The 22731-nt window shown below is 47.7% G+C and overlaps 1 protein-coding gene across 2 annotated transcripts in view; it reads left to right on the top strand.

Annotated features, from left to right (window-relative positions):
• Window positions 1–17313: 17313 nt before the first annotated feature.
• LOC137413746 (uncharacterized) overlaps window positions 17314–22731 on the top strand; it is a 139083-nt gene continuing 133665 nt past the window's right edge. Inside the window, exon 1 of one of the 2 annotated variants that reach the window (XM_078770685.1) lies at window positions 17314–17513. The gene's annotated coding sequence lies outside the window, so the exon portion shown is untranslated. The remainder of the gene's footprint in view (window positions 17514–22731) is intronic. The other variant, XR_013621958.1, reaches the window with a different exon arrangement.

Here is a 22731-nt window from a genome sequence, read left to right as displayed (position 1 = left end):
GGCATGGTGAACTTTTACCATCGGTTCCTGCCCCGCATTGCCCAGCTCCTGCGCCCCCTGCACGAGGCCCTCCGAGGGAAGCCGGGCAAAGGTGACGTTGCATGGACCGAGCAGATGGACGCGGCGTTCGCGGGCCTGAAACTCGCCTTGGCTAACGCCACCATGCTCACGCACCCAGCGCCCGATGCACCGATCCCCATCACCACCGACGGGTCGGATTACGCAGTGGGCGCGGTGCACGAGCAATGGGTGCATGGTGCTTGGCAACCGCTGGCATTCTTCAGCCGGCAGATTCGCCCACACGAACGCCGCTATAGTACCTTCGACCGTGAGTTGCTCGGGCTTCACCTGGCGGTCAGGCACTTCCGCCATCTGCTCGAGGGCTGTGCGTTCACGGCCTTCGTCGACCACAAGCCCCTGTTCTTTGCAATGGCCAAGGTCGCCAAGCCGTGGTCGGCCCGGCAGCAGCGTCACCTCTCGGCCATGTCCGAGTTCACGACGGACATCCGGCACATCGCGGGGAAGGACAACCCAGTGGTGGATTGCCTTTCCCGGTCCGTCGCCCACGCAGTCCACCTCGGCATCGACTATGCCCGGATGGCGGCGGACCAGACCGCCGACCCCGCCGTCCAGGCCTTGTGGACAGCCCTCACGGGCCTCCGCGTCACCGAGGTGCCATTCGACGGTGCGGGCATGGCCCTCTTGTGCGACGTCTCCATCGGGCGGCCCCGCCCCATCATGCCCGCGGGCTGGCAGCGCCAGGTTTTTTATGCCATCCACGGCCTGTCCCACCCGGGCACAAGGGCCTCCCAGAGGTTGTCCGCCGACAAGTTCTTCTGGCATGGCCTCCGGAAGGCCGTCCGTGGTTGGACCAGGACGTCCCTCATGTGCCAGTGTGCGAAGGTGCGCCGCCACACCCAGGCCCCGTTGGCCCCGTTTACGGTGCCGGAACGTAGGTTTGACCACGTTCACATGGACCTGGTGGGACCTCTGCCCCCCTCGCGGTGTTTCACCCATGTCCTCACAATGGTGGACCGCACCACCCGGTGGCCGGAGGCCGTGCCTTTGGCGGCGACGACGGCGGCAGACGTCGCGCAGGCATTCATTGCCACCTGGGTCGCCCGGTTCGGCGCCCCCTCGGACATCTCGTCCGACCGCGGCCCCCAGTTCACCTCGGAGCTTTGGGGGGCGGTCACGCGGGGGCTCGGGGTCCAGCTGCACTGAACCACGGCTTACCACCCCCAGGCCAACGGCCTGTGCGAGCACTGCCACCGCTCATTGAAGGCCGTGCTCCAGGCTACCCTCCACGACGGCGGCTGGGTCAACAGGCTCCCCTGGGTCCTGCTGGGCCTCCGGACGGCGCCCAAGGATGACCTGCACGCATCCGTGGCGGAGTTGGTCTTCGGGCAACCGCTGCGGATGCCGGGCAAGTTCCTCCCCGACCCCACGGCACCATGGTCCGTGGCGCAGGAGCGCTCCGCGCTGCAGGAGACCGCCCAGAGGTTTGCCCCGGTGCCGACGGCGCACCACGGGCACCCACCTATGCACGTTGTCCCGGAGCGTGAAACATTTCACCTTGGACATCGGCGGTACTCCTGACCACGTCTCCGTGGATCGCCTCAAGGCGGCCCACCATGACGTGGACCACCCACCGCCGGTGGCTCGGCCCCCGCGTCGGGGCCGCCCCCCTAAGGGCGGACCCCGGCACTGCCCAGCCCCGCCGGCACGTCACCCCCCGGTCCTGCACCCATCCTGGGTGCAGCCAGGCATCCCAGCTGACATCCCTGCACCCCGGACGCCGCCAGTTGCCAGAGGGCGCTTCGGCTGGGTCATCCGTTTGCCCCGCAAACTGACCCTCCAGGTGCGTGGGAATTCTGGGGGGGGGGGGCGCGTGTGGCGGACACGAAAGCTCACTGGCGTGATGGCATCATTCCGCGCACCAAGTGGGCGTCGGCCACGCCCGAGGGATAGGCGTGGCCTCGGGATATACACGGGGCTCGCAGCCCCGAGCTCCGCAGTGCTACAGTGGAGCTCTTTCAATAAAGACTCTTTTGGTTTACCCGCGTTGTCTGCTTCCTTCTTGGCAAGCAAGTAGTGCACATAGCATCGCGCTTCAATGTATAGATTTCCATCAGATGCTAAAAGACGGAAAATCTGGGAGAACAGAGTCAGTCGTGTTGGATGGAAAGTAACTTCTTCGTCAGTTCTCTGCCAGGTCAGTGTGATGGTGGTAATGGTCCCATATGCATATATTTGTGTGCTGCGAGTGAGACTGGCCTTTGCTTTGGCTTTACAGGCTTGTTATCCATTGCTCGTGGATTAATTAGCACTTGAAGGGGAAGGTGTAGTGGTTACCTTATTCACATGTCGTGGTTATCTTATTCACATGTCACGGTTAACTTATCCGCATGTGACGGTTACCAATACGATATGTTTGGTCTAACCCACGCACACGGGCTTTTGGTTGTGTGGTCGTGACGCACGCGCGGCTGTTGGAGCCACGCCCTCCGAAGAGGGTTCTTGGTTTTATCTAAGCCGTTACGACTTCCGTTCGCGAGCAGTTGCTGGAGATTTCTGTACAATAAACAAGCTTTGTACCCAACGAAATGGCCTCTTCTTGTCGTCTTCGGCAACTACTAAACTGTGATGGTGGACACCCCATAGAAGCATAGAAGGGAGCCTTCTATGCATAGAAGCATAGAAGCATAGAAGGGAGTGAATGACATGCTTTGTTTTTAACAAAATTATGTAATTTGCTATAAAGGTGGAAGGTTACAGGTTCACGGTTTGAGTATTAATCTTAAATGAGTTCAAAGCCTTTCACAATGGTCTCTGAGACCTTCGTAAAACAAATAATAAAATAAGTTTTAATTTTTTGTAATTTCACATGGAAGATTGGATTATTGTCATTCAAAATTTTCAATGATGCTTCAGAAAGAATTTGCTAGAAACCAATTCATGCCAGTGATACAGTTGTATGCCACAACTGAGAAAGGGGGGGGCGGGGGGAGTGGGCATGCATTGAATGTATGTATTTGTCTCTGTTGATTTGAATGTGTGAGGACATTAACTTGTGTTTGTGACTTTCAATTTATAATTTGTATGTGTGTGCATTAGCACATGCGTGTATGTGATTGTAAATATGTAATTTGTGTATGTGTGATTGTAAATATGTAATTTGTGTATGTGTGATTGTAAATATGTAATTTGTGTATGTGTGATTGTAAATATGTAATTTGTGTATGTGTGATTGTAAATATGTAATTTGTGTATGTGTGTGTGATTGTAAATATGTAGTGAGAGAGAGAGTGAGAGAGAGAGAGAGAGAGAGAGAGAGAGAGTGAGAGTGAGAGTGAGAGTGAGAGTGAGAGTGAGAGTGAGAGTGAGAGTGAGAGAGAGAGAGAGAGAGAGAGAGAGAGAGAGTGAGTGAGAGTGAGAGTGAGAGTGAGAGTGAGAGTGAGAGTGAGAGTGAGAGAGAGAGAGAGAGAGAGAGAGAGAGAGAGAGAGAGAGAGAGAGTGAGAGTGAGAGTGAGAGTGAGAGTGAGAGAGTGAGAGAGAGAGAGAGAGAGAGAGAGAGAGAGAGAGAGAGAGACTGTTTCTTCCTTTTATTACAAGAGTACAGAAAATCAGTTATGTTCAGTCATAAAGAAACAAAACACAATAAAAATGGTCTCACGGAAAAGTTATTATCAAATCATCATCATCAAGTGTGCATATGACATCATTAAAAACCCATTTTTCTTTAAAACATGTTAAATTCTTGTTCATTTAAAAAAACCGGTATTCTAGCTTTAGTCTTGCATTTACAAGAGCCTTAAGGGTGAGCAGTACATCATATGCCGAGTCAGAAGCGTTTCCCATTTTTTTCTTCCTGGATTTATAAATTGCAAACTTGGCCTGGCCAATTAAAAAATTCATTAAAACCACATTCCTAAGGGAAGACGGTCCTAAAACACCATAAACTAGAACGGGCACTCGGTAGAGCGCATACCTTCGCCGCAGCTACTGTTCTGTACTTGGCATGGGAGTGTAGGGAACAGAACAGTGAACAGTTTGGTGCTGATTTCATGCAAATCGGATAAGAATTGACCGAGTTATGACAAAAAACGCACATTTTGCAAGGTCGTGACCCCCCTGACCTTTGACCCCCAACCGCTAACAAGGGTAATGTCTTCACTGGGTCATGTCGTATATCACAAGATCGGGCATTGAATTCTGAACATTTTGGCCTTTTCGTGACCTTGACCTTGACCTTTGACCCGATTGCTCCCAAAATCTAATCAAATGTGTCCCGTATAATAACCAATCATCCCACCAAATTTCATGCAATTCGGTTGAATACTTTTTGAGTTATGCGAATAACACACACACACACACACACACACACACAGACATACAAATAAATACACAGCGATCAAAACATAACCTTCCGCTTTTGCGAAGGTAATAAAAACATTGTGATTGAAGAGGGAACCAAGCTTCACAAAGCGTTCCTGAAGGAATGTAAAAAGAGGTTGCAATCGTTCACACTCAAGGTATATATGCGGTAGGGTTTCAATGGATGCACAGAAAGGGCATAGATTAGAGTTAGCAGTAGAAAACCGGTTCAGTAAAACATTATAAGGTAAAATCCAGTGTACAAGTTTCCATTGAATATCTCCAACATACTTTGGAGTAGGCAAGAGATAAAAACTTCGCCAATTGGGGCAATTGGGTGGTATTGGGGGTAAAACATCCCGCCATCGAAGCCTCGGGTGCTCAGAGAATGTTTTTGCGTATAAAATTTTAACGTACGCGTTGTACAAAGTTTTCTTTGGAAAGGCGGGAAGGGATAATGCAGTATCATCAGGGCTGTTCAGGCCAGGGGACAGATTAAGTGGCGGGCTGAAGACTAGGAGTTTGGGGAAGTCACCCGCTGTTTCCTCGGGGGAAAGGCCAAGTTCCTCGCAGGTATTACGATACGTTGTGGATATCCCTTGAAGGAAACGAGAGATGATCCTGACAGATTTTATTCCGGTTTTTTGTGCCACAGCGGCAGCACTCAGCCGGCAGCTCCCAGACTCTGTCATGAGGTCTTTCACTCGCAGCAGCTTGGCATCAACAAAGCGTTGAACGAGTCCCCTATTATTCAAGCTGTTTTCCAGGAAGGGGTTGTAGCATAGGGGCTCATTCATCAACATTTCCATGTTGTATGTTGCCATTTCACGGGAAAAGGACAGGGCTTGCCAGGCGTTCATCACCCCTTGGTAAAAGGTGGGCAGCAAGGATGAATCGATTTGATGAGGGTTCATCAAGAAAAGTTCTCGGTCGTAACCCAGCTTGCATGTAAGCTGTAATATGCAGTTAGCCAGAGGCCTCCAGAGTAGGGTTTCATCTCCATATACAAGTTGGCGCACGATATGAAGCCGTAAGACCATAATCCGGCTGCGGATATCAATAAGACCTTGGCCACCTTCAGTGAGTGGTAAGTATGCCACGGGGGGTTGGAGCCAGTGTTTCCCGCTCCAGAAAAAGTCGACAATGCTCTTTTGCAGTGTAATAAGAAGGCTCCCGGGCGGTTGTAGGCATATCATCTTATGCCATAGCATAGAGGCGACAAGATTGTTAATGACGAGAGTTCTTCCGCGGTACGAAAGTTGAAAAACAAGTCCTTTCCAGCGGGCCAGTTTTGCCATTACCTTGTCTGGTAATCCCACCCAGTTCTGCTGCTCAAAGGTGTTGTCTCCGAGGAAAATACCGAGGTATTTAATGCCAATTTTCTGCCAGTTCACTCCTCCTGGTAGGACAATTGGCGGGCAATCTCCAGGTCCTATCCAAAGGGCTTCACTCTTCTTCCAGTTTACCTGGCCTGAACAAGCCTGACAATATGTTTTTAGTGCTTGAGCCACCGCAGTGACGTCAGCACTATTTTTTATATAAATACAGACATCATCTGCATAGGCAGAGACTTTTAGCGGTGTGGTAAGAATTGATCCAGTGAAGCCAGAAATGTGCGTACGTAATTGGAGCAGAAGAGGTTCGATGGCAAGAGTATAAAAGTCCAGATAGCGGGCAACCTTGCCGTACTCCCCGTTGTACAGCAATGGGGCTACACAATACTTGATTAATTTTAAGAACACTGGATATATTACAATACAAAAGTTTAACGTACGAGATAAAAATAGGTCCAAACCCAAAATTCTCTAAAACTCTAAAAAGGTACATGTGGTCAATACAGTCAAAGGCTTTTCCTTGGTCAATAAAAAACAGACCAACATTCATATTAAAATTGTTACAAAACTGAATGGTATCACGGATAAGAAAGATATTATTAAAAATAGTACGTCCAGGAATACAAAAGGATTAATGTTCTCCTATTAGTACATTCATAAAAGGTTTCATTCGATTAGACAAGGCTTTGGCTAAAATTTTATAATCCGTACATAAAACAGAAATAGGACGCCAGTTCTCTATAAGTTGAGTGTCCGCTTTCTTAGGAATTAAGGTGGTGACTGCTCTCCGGCAACTCCACGGCAGTTGTCCATCCTCTAAACATTCATTCAATACCCGCAGTAGGTGAGGTCCAATGGTGTCCCAAAAAAACTGGAAAAATTCACTTGTCAGCCCATCCAGTCCAGGGGCTTTATCAGGTTCCAAGGCCTTCAAGGCAGCGGTGAGCTCAGGTAACCTAAGAGGATCCTCCAACTGCTGCTTCTGATCCTCCACCAGTTGGAAGGTTAGAAACAAGTTCCGATATTGCATCCTGGTTAATGTCATGCCGCATAAACCGTTGTTTAAAATGTTTCCGGGCACATTCCCTGATTCTGCCATCTTCATAAAGGAGTTCCCCATCATGGAGCAAGCGTGTAATCATTGACGAAGAGGCCCCCCTTTTAAGGCTGAAGAAGAATTTGGTTGGAGCATCAAGGTCGTGTATGTACCTCATCTTCAGGCGCAATAAAGCATTTTGTGCTCGCCTTTCGGATATGGAATTCAGTAAGGCCGTTTTTCCATGGATTTGTTGCCTCATTCCCTGGTAGCTCACACTTGCGGTTCCCTGAAGCTGTTCCTGTAATTCCAGGATTTCATCTTCAAGTAAGGTTGTGGTTTTTCTTTCCTCTTGAACACCATACGCACGATATTGTTGGCAGAATAGTCTGATGTGCGTTTTGGCATTATCCCACCATTGTCTGAGGTTTGAGAAATTCCCTTGGGAGGCAACCAGAATATTCCAAATTTCCGGAAAAATGTCCTTAAAGGTACTATCATCAAGTAAGTTGTTATTAAATTTCCAAAAAGCACTCTTGTGTTTCGGGCAGGGGGCAGAAATTTTGAGAAATGTTGCGCTGTGGTCCGAGAATCCTGATGGGCAAATTTTGGATGACAGAACGAGGCGTTCAAGTGGAGGATTAATATAAAACTTGTCCAAGCGAGCAAGTACAATATTACCCTGAATGCATCGACACCATGTGTATTGCCTGATTGATGGGTGCTGTACCCGCCATATATCTGTCAAATTCATTTGTTTTAAAAATTTGGTGAGAGGGATTGTGGAGGCAGGATGGGGCTCTGCACTGTTCCTGTCTAGTTGGGGTTGAAGGGTGCAGTTAAAATCTCCACCAATACAAACATGATTGTCTTGGTTTTTTAGGGCGTTTTGGCTGTCGAGGGACGTTAGGTGTGTCCCAAGGTCATTAAAAAAAACTCGCCGAGCTACAGGCGTACTTGGGGCATAGATATTAAAAATAGTATAGAATTTTCCACAGTAGTGGAATTCTAGGGATGCTAGGGATCCCTTGTGTATTTCGTCGAATTTAAGCGATGAAGGCGAAAAGGAGGGGCTAAGAATTATTGCGACACCGCCTTTGCGGGAGTCACCGTTACTAAAGAAGGACAGGCCGGGGAAGAGCCTACACCACTCTGCGACACAGTAGTCATTGGCATGGGTCTCTTGTAAGAGGGCAATGTCAACTTTCTTCTGTAATAAAAAATCCCTTACTTGAACTTTACGGACAGAGCTACATCCTCCGTTAATATTCAAGCTACAAATGGAAAAACTCATTACAGCTATAAGGAGGAGTGACCACCACTCAATTTTTTGATAGCAGTTCATTCTTAGCTTTTTGCGACCACTTCTTTAAACGGTGACGTTGGGAGGAATTGAAATTAAAAACGTGGGGCCGTTTTACCATCAGTCTAGCGGAATGTATAAAATCAGGTAGCTCCGGAAAAAAGGTTGCTATTACAACATTCCTTTTTCGGAATGTGTCCTTAAGAAACCTTTTTATCTCGGAGGGAGGGATTGGAGGGATTTCTTCTTCCTTGAGGCTACCACATTCACTAACAGAGTCATCTATATCAGATGGCTCAGATGGTGTGTCACACTGGTTTTCATCATTTATCTCCTCACCGTCATCACATCCCTCCACGTTATCGGATGGCGCATAGTCCATAGAGGGGGGGGGACGGGGAGGGCATCTTCAGGGGAGGGGGGGGGGTACTAATTTTTGCGGTTCAACCATATCAGTTTCTAGGTCAGTAGACAAGGGCGAGGATTCATCCACATCTATGTCCTCCAATACCGAGAAACGATTTTCTGTGACGAGGGACAAATCTAGGCCAGAGAGGGGGGGCTGTCGGTTTTCAGTTGTAGGTTTTTTAAAGAGATGACCGTTTTCATCTGTTGTTTGCAGATGTCTTTTTCCTTTTGGGCAGACTAATTGAAACTCGTCCTGGTTAGTGGGAAGAGATTGCAAGGGTTTGGGGGGAGGGGGGGGGAGGGAGGACGTGATCATCGGGAGGGGATTCCCATCGGCTACCACGGCGGGAGAGGTAGGATCAGTTATAGCAGGCAACAAGCTGTGATTGGACGATGTCGCCTGGGGGGTGAGATCTATAGTTAACAGGAGATGGCTGCAATTAGATCCTTCAGTAGAGGGAGGGGCCCCTGTTTCAAGGGGAGGGGAAGGGGGTACGGCGGGGGGGTTTGGATTGGTGGTAAGAGGGCTTGGGTCGGTGGTGGACAGATTGGGATCAGTGGTGGTAAGGCTTGGGTCGATGGTGGGAAGGTTCGGGTCGGTGGTGGGAGGGCTTGGTTCGGCGGCGGGAGGGCTTGGTTCGGTGGTGGGAAGGCTTGGGTCAGTGGTGGAAGGGTTTGGACCGGTGGTGGGAAGGTGGGGGGGTTGCTTATTCCCGGTTCGGAGGGGAGGTTGCACTTGTGGAGAATTCTCTTTTCGGGGGCAGTCATGCTTAACATGCCCAAATTGTCCGCAGCCAAAACATTTTAGAACGTTGGTGGACACGTACACTGTATATTCGTTCTGTTGATGTTTTAATTTTATTATAAGGTTTAAATCCTTCTGGGAATTTTTTAAAATCATAAACACTTGCCGCCGGAATGAAACCACGTGCCTTAAATCGTTGTTTCGTGACCCGAAGGGAATCATGGAGATACGAGACACGATGGTACCGTATCGGGACAACTCTTTAATTAGTACATCGTCGGATACAAATGGGGGGCAATTTGATATCACGACTTTTATCGCTGGGCTATCTAGTGGGGAAATCATTACAAATAAATCTGGATCGATTGTCAAACCCTGTTCGACAATTTGTGGGACACAATCCACGTCGGACAAAAAAATAACGATCCGCTTGTTCATCCGTGAAGCGGCAACAACCTTGTCGATCCCGACAACACGACCGGTTGCGAGGACAACGTCCTCGACACTAACCTCACGTTCCGGAGGTACACAAAAGAACCCATGCTTACGGGTCAGGCTCTGAAAGGCCGTAAATCGAGATAGTGCAGCTGCCATGGTGGAACAGCTGCACTTGCAACCCCTCCCCAACTCGGGGAGGGTGAATATATAATACAATCTTCCCTACCCGAACTCCGGGAATGGGAAGCAATCAGACCTCTCCGATTTCCCTAACTTCGGAAAAGGGAGGCAACAAAACAAACTGAAGGAAGGATAAACGAAAGGAAAAAAAAGGAAATAGAGGTTTAAGATGAAGGAGCAAACACCGATCGGGCGACGCCCAAAAACGGTGAACCCTTACCAGCGATCACCCTGTGCTCTCCGGCTCTCTCTCCCGTCTCAACGTATATGGGAATCACCAGGAAGACTCCACGAACAGGTACAAGGACACAGAGGGGGGGAAACGGGAGGGAGGGGGGGGGGATGGAGCAACAACACAGAGCACTCACAGGCCTCCACAAGCAGACGCCATGACAGTACAACCAGCATACAAACGGCCAGCAGGTGGCGACAGAGAGGAGAGAGAGAGAGAGACTTTTTTTGACTTTTATGTGCTTTTATTATAAAAGTATCAAAACACACATGAAAGAACACCGCAAAATTTTTACAAGAAAAAGAAAGTTGTACAAGCAAAAAGAATGTATATACATGTATATGTGGACATTGAGCGTAGGTATAATTTACAAAAACAAACTCAACACCTCATCTGTAAAACAATCGTCGCTCACACTGCCGAAACTTATCCGGGCCGACACTATTCCTTTGAAGCAAAACATCACATTTTCATCTCTGCCACTCAATTTGATCTTTCTAGTTTTATATATTGCGAGTTTAGCAATTCCGCACAGAAAATTCAAGAAAGGGACCGCTGTCTTGTTCTTGGTGCTCCTTTCAATGCCATACACAAAAATTGCAACAGAAAAAACAAACTGAAATTTATAAAAGAGCTGTTGGAGGAAACAAAAAAGGGGTACCAATCTCTTACATTTCACAAAAGCATGGGTCACATTTTCAGCCTCTTCACAAAAAGGACAAACATTCAGTACAGAAGGATCAAACTTATTAAGTAAGTATTTGGTGACCAGGGCGTGATGAACTAGTCTCCAATTTAAGTCTCCGGTTCGACCTAAGGTTGGAGACCTATACATCTCTTTCCACACTGGAGATAGGAACGACTTAGCCGGAATGATCTCATCCCACCGATTTTTTAAAGGTTTTGTGAAACCCGGTATAAGCACCTCTTGGCATATCCCATAAATAACTTTTTTTTCCATCACATGGAACACACCGCAACCATCTGACTTTGAGAAGACACCCTGTTGTTTTTTTGAGGTGACTTGGAGCTCGGGGAAATAGAGACGAGAGTCCACCACTTCATCTGCCCCAGTCCACCCGATATTTAATTCCCTGAAAGTTTTAATCACAACTCTCAAAACTTTGTCCACCATTCTGGATGACCGAACCCCCACTTCTGATGTGAGAGAACCGGTGGATAACCATCCATTTAGGGAAGGCTTCATCAGGTCCCGAACTTTGTTTATTCCATTACGGGTGAAGCAATGCATAAATGACCTGGAGGTTGAAATTTCAGGGAATAAAGGATTCAGAACCAATGGCTCATGCATATATTTTTTTGCATCGTAGGACACCTCTAATCGTTGTATTCCAAGGACTTGCCAGGCATTCAGAAGGCTCTGATGAAACTCGGGGAGCAGAGTCGTGTTGACATGCTGCAGGTCCATGAGGAAGAGCTCTCGGTCATACTTCAACCCATCTGCTTCCTGCAGCCAAGCGTTTGTGAGAGGCCGCCACGGGACACACTCACCATACAATAAACGCTTTATCGTCCCCATGCGGAAAGCCATTATCCGACTCGGAACATGTATCAAGCTTTGGCCACCTGCATTTCGGGGTCTGCACACCGTGTCTGGTCCAAGCCAATGGTGGCCTCCCCAGAAAAACTGAGTTAGAACCCTCTGAATGCCTGTGACCAAGTATCTCGGAGGTTGGAGGGGGATAACTTTATGCCAAATAAAAGGAACCACTAGGTTATTTATTATTGTCACCCTTGCCTTAAGCGATAGAAGGTGGTGCAACCATTTCCATCTAGCCAGTTTCTGCTTAATTCTTTCCAAGAAACCCTCCCAATTTTTTTGTTCATATGCTTGGACTCCGAGAAATAACCCTAAATATTTAAACCCCTCTTTGTTCCACTGCATTCCTCCTGGTAACACAGGCAGAGCTGAGGAAGGTGGACTGGGGCCCACCCATAAGGCAACACTTTTGTTCCAATTTACTTTTGCCGTGGAGGCGAGCTCAAACTGGGACAGACATCGAAAGACCTCACCCACATCATTTTGGCTGGAAACAGCAACACAAATGTCATCCGCATAAGCTGAAGTAACCATTTTGTGGTTTTTTGTTAAGGAGACTCCTTCCACTGAGTTTCGGAGCAAAGCTAGTAGAGGTTCGACCGAGAGACTGTATAGCATTCCTGAAAGCGGGCAGCCCTGACGGATGCCTCGCTGAAAGGGAAAAGGGCAACATAAGCTGTTGTTTACCTTCAACAGACAGGATGCATTTTCATACAACAACTTAACATAGGAAACAAAATTTTGTCCAAAACCAGCTCTCTGTAGTACAGCAAACAAAAAAGAATGGTCAACACTGTCAAAAGCTTTTTCTTGATCTAAAAGAACCAAACCAAAACCATGAGATGTAGTATGACCGAGACTGATCAAGTCTCTCACCAAAAAAATGTTATCGTAAATAGAACGCTCAGGAACACAATAAGACTGATCAATATCAATCAAAAGGGGGATGACTTCCTTTAGACGTATCGCGAGCGCCTTCGACAGTATTTTATAGTCCGTATTTAGGAGTGACACAGGCCGCCAATTTGTGGCGTCTTGCAAGTTCCCTTTTTTTGGAAGGAGACACAAAACTGACCTCCGGCAACTTAGTGGCAATTCTCCTTGTTCAAGGCTATCATGAAAGATGTCAAGTAGAGTAGGGCCTAGAATGTCCCAAAAGGCCTTGTAAAATTCAACTGGGAGGCCGTCAAGTCCAGGGGCTTTCCCATCTTGAATTCCTTTAAGAGCAACAGTAAGTTCTCCGAGAGAGATGCCAGGCTCCAGTTGTTGTCGCTGGTCTTCAGACAGAGATGGGAGCAGTTCAAACATCTCGTTTCTGTTTTCCTGGTTCACAGTTCTCGAGGCAAACAGCTTTGAATAAAAGTTTCGTAATTCATCTTTGATGTCACTTTGAGAAGACAGAAGCGCACCGGCAGAAGAGCGCAAAGCGTGAATTTGTTGAGGGGTCTTGGCTGTCTTTTCCAGGTGGAAAAATTCTTTGTTTGGTTTGTCAAGTTGGATATTGTCCATTCGCAGTTGGACGAAAGCACCAGATGCACGCTCTCTCACCATTTCAGCCAGTAGTGTTCTTTTCTCTGACAACTGCTGGACATTTTCATTGGACATTCCAGATTTCTGCTCACAATAAAGTATATCGTTTTTTAAGGCAGTTATCACACCGAGTGTGTTACAGGTATTATAACGACAGTATTGCTGGCAAAAACACTTAATTTGGGATTTTGTGCAATCCCACCATTGCCTTAAATTTAGGTAGGAAAACTTTTGCATTTCACATTCCTTCCATACCATTCTGAATGCTTCTTTGAAATGCTCACTTTGTAAAAGTTTGACATTGAAAGTCCAATATGCACTTCTACACACGTGATGAGGTAGGCCACATACAACAACAACCATGTGATGATCAGAAAAACCAGATGGCCTTATATATGAATTCTTGACAAGATTTACCTTATCATGGTTAACATAAACTCTATCCAAACGAGCCATTGTCAAAAGATTTCTTGCGGCACAAACCCACGTGTACTGCCGGATATTAGGGTTCTGTGCCCGCCACACAATCATCCACAAGTTGAAATTTTTTAATGAGCTGTGCCAAAGGCCTTGCACTCGGTGGATGAGGCTCAGGAGTGTTTCTATCAAGTTGTGGGTTGAGGGTACAGTTGTAGTCTCCCCCCAAGCAAACCAACATGGACAGGTCAATAGTGCTTAAAAAACCTGCTAACTTGTGAAGAAAAGCACTTCTTGCAGAGTTCGCACTAGGGCAGTATACATTAGTCGTGCAAATCTTTTGGTTACCGCTGACAAACTCCACAGATAATAAATGGCCCTTGTAAATTTCTCTACATCTGATCTCCAACGGCTGGAGTCTAGGATGTAAGACTACTGCAACACCAGCCTTGGCATCAACAAAAGCACTGGAGAAAAAGTGACAACCTTTAAAGATTTTACGCCACTCAACCTCAGAAGACTGATTTGCATGCGTCTCTTGTAACATCAGCACATCAATTTTTTCATTCTGAAACATTTGAAACACCTGGAGGCGACGCACACAACTGCGACCACCGTTGATGTTTAAGGATGCTACTTTTATCTCCACTCTGTTAACTATTCATAAAGTTCCTTGCCCGCTCGAGTTACACATTTTCTTAGCCTCTGGAATTGAGGTTCTGACATGTTAACCTGATAAGGTTCACGAATCATGTTCTTTGCAGTCAAAATAAAATCATGCAGATTCGGAAAGTAGTCTTTGATTTTTACATGTCTTTTCCTGAACGTTTCTTCAAGGAACTTAATAACATTTTCTTGAGAAACCATGGTGATGGTATTGTCATCACACGCCTCGCTCTCTTGAGCACCTGAAGCACTAAAGAGTGGAGTAGAAGAGGTTTCATCAGAATCAAGTGCTTCATCTTGATCTGCATCTTTTCCTCCTATTTGCTGAACACTTAGTTTTGGAAACAGCAATTCTACAGGGTCAAGGACCTCCGCACTCTTTGCAGACCCTTCCAAATTTACCATATCCTCTGTGGCTATAGGTATGTCCCCCTCCTCATCATCCCTTTCATTTTTATCTGTCAGGGAAGGGTTAACGTTATCCTCACAGTCGCAAGGGCTTTCCCCTTTATCTATTTTTTCCTCACTAGCAGATCCAGCTGCTAACTCGTCTGAGCGAGTTTGGTAATCAGGACAAGGACTTACCACATCCTGAGAGGATCGACTATTTTCCGGGTCATACTCAATCTCAGCAAGTGGTGCCAGCGAATCTTCCTCATGTACACACACTTCCTGTACCATCTCCATTACCGCCAAGGAGTTTCCGGTGTAGGCCTCACCCTGGAGGTCCTGCGAACCTGACACGATCTGAATCTTATTTTGTTTTTCTTCGGAATCACCGGATTCATCACTTGAACGCTTCTGACCTTTTTTCCTGATGTCCACTACGGATACTTCCATGGTATCGTCCGCACTGTCATGTACCGTGGACGAAATGAGGGATGGTTCAACCACTTTTATTCCCACCTTAAGTGGAGGGGCAGGGTTAGTCACCTCACGTTCTAAGTCTATCACTCCCTCCCCCATCCCCCCGGTCGGGGGGGACGGGTCAGGCGCTTCACTCACCGCAGTCGGTGCGGTGGGTGGATTGACCACTCGATCCGCCTCCTCCCCTTCATGGTGTGGTGAAGAGGAGTCGCTCCTCACCAATCCTCCGCGTTCCTGCGGTTTAACCGCATTGGGACAGGCACTCCTCACATGCCCGTAAGCCCCACACTCGAAACACGTCATAGCCTCCGCGGAGGCATACATTTTGTATTCAAAGCCGTTGATTTTCACACTCAACACGACATTGAGCGTTTTTACATTTGCAGGCAGTATCATGTACACCACTCTCTTAAAGGACATGACATGTTTGAATCGATCGCAAACATTTCGCATCGGCACCATCGAGATCCTCGATACGACCTTACCGAACTTGTTTAATTGTTCACGTAACTCCTCATTTCTAATAAATGGCGGGATATTACTGATGTTAATCTTTACCGTCGGGGCTTGTAAAGCGAACACAGAGAGGAACGTGTTTGGTTCAATGAACAAGCCTTGTTCGACTACACTCGCTACCATGTGCTCCTCGGACAAAAAAACGACAAATTTCTTATTCATACGAGAGGCAGCGCGAATACTGTGTGCACCAACGATGTTTCCAATGGCGGAAAGCACATCGTTAATTTCCACCTCGTTGGGAGGAACACAAGCTAGCCCGTGTTTACGAGTTAGCGATTCGTACGTATCAATGCGGAAACGTTCGCCCGCCATTCTAACTCGACCAACTAAAAGATCAAATTCCTCCCCCCCCCCCCCCCCCCTTGTCCGGACCGGACAAGAGGGTATCAAACCTAAATAACCGAACTAAAGTAAATAATAAACGTGCATTATAAGCACACAAAGGGCTTACAAAGCGCCGTCGAAAGCCAGTAGGCCGCACCCAAAACGGGCCCGCTCTCAATCCTCTCTCTCTCGAAGACAAAGGTGTAGAACGGATGTAAACAAAATGCCAAAGTACACAGGATAGGAAGGAGAGGGAGGGGGGGGCAGGGGAGGGCAGGAGAGAAGGAAAACTCGCAAAGAACTCACTGCACCACAGAGCAGTTGCTCACAGCCGCCATGACGCCACGCCCAACACACGAACGGCCAGCAGGGGGCGCGAGAGAGAGAGAGAGAGAGAGAGAGAGAGAAAGAGAGAGAGAGAGAGAGAGAGATAGAGGGAAAGAGGGAAAGAGGGAAAGAGGGGGCCGGGGGTAGGGGGGCTAATCTATTTTTGGTGGGATTAATATATGATCAGCAACATGCAGCAAAGTTTAGATTAATAATTTAAATATGAAAATTAAACAAACACAAATATATACCCACACACAATAAACAAGGTCAAACAACTGCAGAAATACAAAGATAACTCTTAACATTGTATTGTACATGTACATGTATAAGCAGGGAGGTGAGAGCTCTCGCCTCCCTGAAATTAAAATGAGGCTGAAATAAGCAGCACGTGTACCTGTCTAGTTCATTCCTTCTTTGTCATGGTTCTAAATGTCTGTGACTGTTAAATCACAACCAGCTCTATGATTTTCTTCTTTATCATATGGCTCTTAGTTGTCATAAATCTTCTATTTTGTCATCTTCACATAATTTGTTCATTATCAACATGGAAAAGACCATTCCCATCTCTCATACATAGAGAACATAATGGAATACACGGTTCAATGCACTAGCGCCATACGGCGGCTCCGCACTGAATGGACTCAAAATGGCGTCAAATCGTTAGTTGTCGCTACTCTCTCTATAAAGGGACTCTAGAATGGGCAGCGCAGCGAGAGAGGCGGGTGGCACCCCGAAGGGCGCGGCATGGGGAAAGGGTTCTGATTTTCTCTCGTTCACTACGAGGTCAATATAAGGGTTCTGTGTAACTCCAAACATCGTGCCAAGTCGACGATTGAAAAACAACTGAACTAAAAGTAATTATTCTCATGCTCCGTGAATGGGAGTGGTAAAATGGCCGATCTGTGGCTTCAGTTCTTTATCTGACGCCAATTGGCCAATGAGCCAACAACGACCACGTGGTGGTGATCGGTGATTCCGAGGAGGAGGAAGAAAAAGAATGAATTGCATTCACAGGAAGGATTCAATTAGGACGAAAACTTCCGGGTGATCTTGTAAACCTTGAACTGTAACTGTGACGAAGATCCCCGTGATGGGATCGTTTCGATCCGTGTCCTTTTTGGTTTTGTGTCCGTGTCCTTTTGTCCTCCGTGCTCGGCTCCGTGGCCTTTTGTTCTCCGTGCTCCGCTCCGTGTCCATTTCCACAAGCGGCTGGAACAGTGATCGGGTCGGATCTTCTGAGGAAAAGGTTTGTTCGGAGTTTCTTATTTTATTATTAATACTGAGGAAGATATTCTATAAAATGATCATTTGAAGTGATTCTTAATAAAATTAACAGAGACATCGGGCGAACATTATGATTATACATAGCACGATATGACAGTGTTGTGGATGGATTATGGCGAAATTAGGAGTAGGGGAATGAGAAGGGTTGTTGAGAAGAAGAAGCCTATTCGATTTAGGTTCAGGTCCGAATCCAGATCCGGTCTATCAATGGATACAAAACGTTACCTGTTTATCCTGGCGGAGGTTTGTGCGATACCGAGTGTCATTTTACTTCGTTACCTGTGAAACTAATCCTGGTGTTGGCTTCATGGTAAATCAAAATGTGGCTGCTTTAAGATGTTATTGTTACGGTCATGCCGTTAAAATAACACCAGGTGGGTTGACTCAGCGCGTCGTCCTTTTGAAGTCGGCAAAATGAGTACCAGCCTCCCGGAAACAGGGGCACTGCATCAGCGGCGCGAAACTGGAAGTCGGTTTTTTTGAGGGGAATAGGTCTTAGGTCACGTGACATAAATCATCAATTTTTTTAGATATATATTGGGGAAAATACCAAGGGCATAGAAAAGGCCCCTTTATATGGTACTAGCTGAGGTACCCGGCTTCACCTGGGTTGAATAAGAATAATACAAATATATGATGAAAAGAACATGTATATTTTAGAGCAATATCACAGTACATTTTCTACATGACGTTTTGTCAATTTTCAATTTCTCAAAACCTCTTGGTATACAACATTTCTGGTTTTCTTACTTGGTGCCAAGACATAAAGATTGCTTGGTTTTCCAACCCTCGAGCAGCCCACGTACAGCTGGCCATGGGCAAACACTTGTTTTGTGAAGTTCAGGCCTACAACCATCATTGATTGCCCCTGCGCCAGAAATATGTCTTGAAATATTCCTGAAATAAGTTGTTGACCGTTTGGCCTATGTTAACTTCAAAAATAATTGGTGGTTTAATTCAGTGATCTGATATGCAAATCCTCTTCAAATTTCAAGTCAATTAGATGAAAATTGACGATTTTAGAAATTTGGCCCATATTGATATTTTCACCTTTAGACCTCAAAAATAATTGGTGGTTGAATTAGGCGACCCGATATGCAAATCCTATGCAAATTTCAAGTCAATTGGATGAAAATGTAGGATTTTAAAAACTTCACCTTAAGTTGTTGACCTTTGGCCTATGTTTACTTTTTGGCCTATGCTGTCCTCAAAAAGAATTGGTGGTTCAATTTCAGTGACCTGATATGCAAATCCTCTTCACATTTCAAGTCAATCAGATGAAAGTTGAGGATTTTAGAAATTTGAAATTGTTGTTGACTTTTGGCCTATGGTGATCTCAAAAATAGTTGTTGGTTGAATTCAGTTTGCTGATATGTAAATCCCATTCAAATTTCAAGTGAATCGGATGAAAATTGAGGATTTTAGAAACTAAAAAACAAAGTGGTTGAACTTTGGCCTACGTTGACCTTTTGGCCGACGCCGATCTCAAAAATAATTGGTGGTTTAATTCAGTGATCTGATATGCAAATCCTCTTCAAATTTCAAGTCAATTAGATGAAAATTGACGATTTTAGAAATTTGGCCCATATTGATATTTTCACCTTTAGACCTCAAAAATAATTGGTGGTTGAATTAGGTGACCCGATATGCAAATCCTATCCAAATTTCAAGTGAATCGGATGAAAATTGAGGATTTTAGAAACTAAAAAACAAAGTGGTTGACCTTTGGCCTACGTTGAACTTTTGGCCTACGCCGATCTCAAAAATAGTTGGTGGTTTAATTCGGTAAGCCGATATGTAAATCCTATTCAAAGTTCAAGTCAAGAGGATGAAAATTGAGGATTTTAGAATTGAGGCTGATAGTGATGACTGTTGAGAAACTCAGTTGGGAGGTTTACTGCCCGATCTTTTCTTTTTTTTTTGTATACAAGATCGAGGCTCGTGAAAGAGCTAAGTGACATCTTCATGTCACTTTGGCAAGAGAATCATAATTTCTTTCATGACCGGGCAGCGAACGTCATTATGTGCGACATTACGTCACTCCTACGGATGTGAAAACATTTGTTTTCCTTAATGACAATACTTACGTTTCAGCAGACGATCCTTGCTCCAGCATCGATTACTTTAACGCAGACCACGATCTACTTGTGATGAAAAAACCACAGGCAGAACGAAACAGCTCGAATATAAACGTTGATCAGCAGCCAAAGAGAACTTGAGGCGCGAGCGCGATGGTTAGCGGTTTATACCTTAATGCTGTTGCAAAGTGGGCGTGTTTTGCTAGGGGAAGGTCGAGATTAAATCGACCGTCGTTGGTTAACCAAAAAAATATTTCCAACAGTTGAAATAATTATTGTTTCCAACAGTTGAAATTTAATGGAATTCGAATTCGAATAAAATCTCAACTAAAAAAAAAAACCGTTTATTCATTCTTGGCGCGAAAAAATGGCGCGCATTTTGTCATTATGTGCGACTTTACGTCACTCCTACGGACGTGAAAACATTTGTTTTCCTTAATAATATATTTAAAATACATAAAATAGTACATAAATTAACAATAAAAGAAGCTAAAAAAAACAATTTAAAATACAATAAAAAGCACATTAAAAATATATAAATATGTACGTACAGTATACTGTACGTACGCGCAACCGCGGGATCGGAAAGGGGCAATTATGCCGCCACAAACTACACCATGGAATTTCAGCTGGCGCGGTTTTTTTAAACCATCGATATTAAAATAAAACGTAGCCTATAACCACCAAGATTTTATGCTGATTCCGAATCTGTGTCTAAAACTTTTCTCCGATGTGTAGTTCTTGAGTTATAAGCGGACATCCAGACAGACACACACACAGACACTCCTCCTTTATATATAGAGATGTGCCATGTGGCAAACTAAAGAAAAGGCCCCTTTATATGGTATGTGCCATGTGGCAAACTATAGAAAAGGCCCCTTTATATGGTATTGTAGTGACCCATGGGTCCCCAAAGCAAGACCGGCATCAGAATCTCCTTGCTCCAGCCGGTGACGTCACCGGCGGGGATCCACGGCGCCAGAGTGGCTGGTCACGTGACCGTCAAAGCGTGCCGCGCGTGCGGGTAGAATCAGCTACACCTGTTGATCACGTGACCACCGAAGCACGCCTCGCTTGAGAGGCGTGGCTTTCGGTTTCGGTTTCTGTTTCTGGTTTTGCTTTATAAGGCAGCCCGATAAACGGGCTTTTCAGTGTTCCCGAGTTGGTTTTACGAATAAATATCTTCTCGGATGAGTTTGTGCCTTGCCATCCTTTTTTCCGTATTCTGCTGGAGCTCGGACTCCTTCACTGGTGACCCCAAATTTGCAACACGCAATGGACACCGCAGTGTCCCTCAAGCTGCCCACCTTCTGGGAAGCACATGCCGCTGTCTGGTTCGCGCAGTCGGACTCCCAGTTCGCCCTGCGTGGCATCATGGAGGACGTCACCCGCTACCATTACGTGGTCGCCGCGCTCGGCTCCACGACCGACGCCCGCTGCCTGAGCTTCCTCCAGTACCCGCCCGCTGACGGCAAGTACGACGCCATCAAGGCACTTCTGCTGGGCGCGTTCGCCCTTTCACCGGCTGAGCGCACACGACACCTGCTCGACCTACCTGAGCTCGGCGATATGCGCCCGTCCGAGCGCATGGACTACATGCTCGCGTTGCTCGGCGAGCACCCCTCGGATTTCCTGTTTCAGGAGCTCTTTCTTCGCCAGCTCCCGGCCCCGGTACGGGTCGCCCTGGCAGGTATGACCATCGTAAACCCCCGCGACCTCGCCAAGGAGGCCGACAAGATCGCTTCGGCAAGCCAGCTCGCCGGAGCGGCGAGCCAGCTCGTCGGGGTGGCGGCCGGGAGCCTTCCCGCCGACCCGCGATGCAGTCTCCTTCCCGGAGACCGCCGGGCCGGCACGACTGGCAGCGGCGACGCCGCGTCGCCCGGTCCCAACGCGTCGACCGGAGCCCCCGCCGGACCCGGCCTGGTGCTATTTCCACGCCAGGTTCGGGCGGCAGGCCCGATCATGCCGACCGCCATGCACATTCGGCAAGTTGGGAAACGGGCGAGCCGGCGTTCCCTCCCAGCAATGAACGCCGGCCGTTCCGGAAACCTGCTGTTCATCGCGGACCGAGCCTCGGGGCGGCGCTTCCTCTGCGACACCGGCACCCAGCTGAGCATCATTCCTGCTTCGGCGGAGGACAGGCGGACCGCCGTCTGCGGCCCCCCATTGGTCACTGCCAACGGCTCCGCCATCCGCACTTTCGGCCCACGCACCGTCGCCCTCCGCTTCGGCAGCCAGCTCTTTCACTGGGAGTTCGTGACGGCGGACATCCCCATGGCTTTGCTCGGGGCTGATTTCTTGTGCGCCCACGGGCTGCTGGTAGACTTGAAACGCCGGCGTCTCGTCAACGCCGAGACTTTCAGCTCCCTGGCGTGCGCCTTGAGCCGGGCCGCACCCACCGAGTTTTCCTGCGCCCTCCCATTGGCGGACGACTTCGCACGTTTCCTCACGGAGTTCCCGGCCCTCATGCGGCCGACGTTTTCGGCCATCGCGGTGAGGCACGGCATCGAGCATCACATTCCCGCTACCGGCCCGCCGGTGTATGCCCGGGCTCACCATCTCGACCCCACCAAACTCGCCGTCGCCAAGGCCGAGTTCACGGCGCTGGAGCGCCTCGGCATCGTACGGCGCTCCGGCAGCGCCTGGGCCTCACAGTTGCACATCGTCCCGAAGCCGGGGGGCGGATGGCGGCCATGCGGCGACTACCGCCGCATCAACGACGCCACTACCCCCGACAGGTACCCCGTCCTGCACATCCAGGATTTTTCCGCCCGGTTGGCGGGGCGGACCATTTTTCTAAAGTGGACCTGATTCGGGGGTACCACCAGGTGCCCGTCCGCCAGGCCGACATCCCGAAGACGGCCGTGATCACACCTTTCGGCCTCTTCAAGTTCCTCCGGATGCCCTTCGGCCTCAAAAACGCAGCGCAGGCGTTCCAGCGCCTGATGGACGGCGTTCTGCATGACCTGCCAATTCCTCTTCACCTACCTGGACGACATCCTCGTCGCCAGCACGTCCAGAGCCGAGCACCTCCTCCACCTCCGGACGCTCTTCGGCTGCCTCAGCGAGCACGGCTTGATTGTCAACCTGGCCAAATGTCAC

Source organism: Myxine glutinosa, chromosome 1 (genome assembly GCF_964187855.1).
Source record: "Myxine glutinosa chromosome 1, kmMyxGlut1.1, whole genome shotgun sequence".
NCBI classification, from domain to species: domain Eukaryota; kingdom Metazoa; phylum Chordata; class Myxini; order Myxiniformes; family Myxinidae; genus Myxine; species Myxine glutinosa.
The sequence above is the reverse complement of the archived record's forward strand: the minus strand, read 5'-3'. Positions and strand labels throughout refer to the sequence as shown.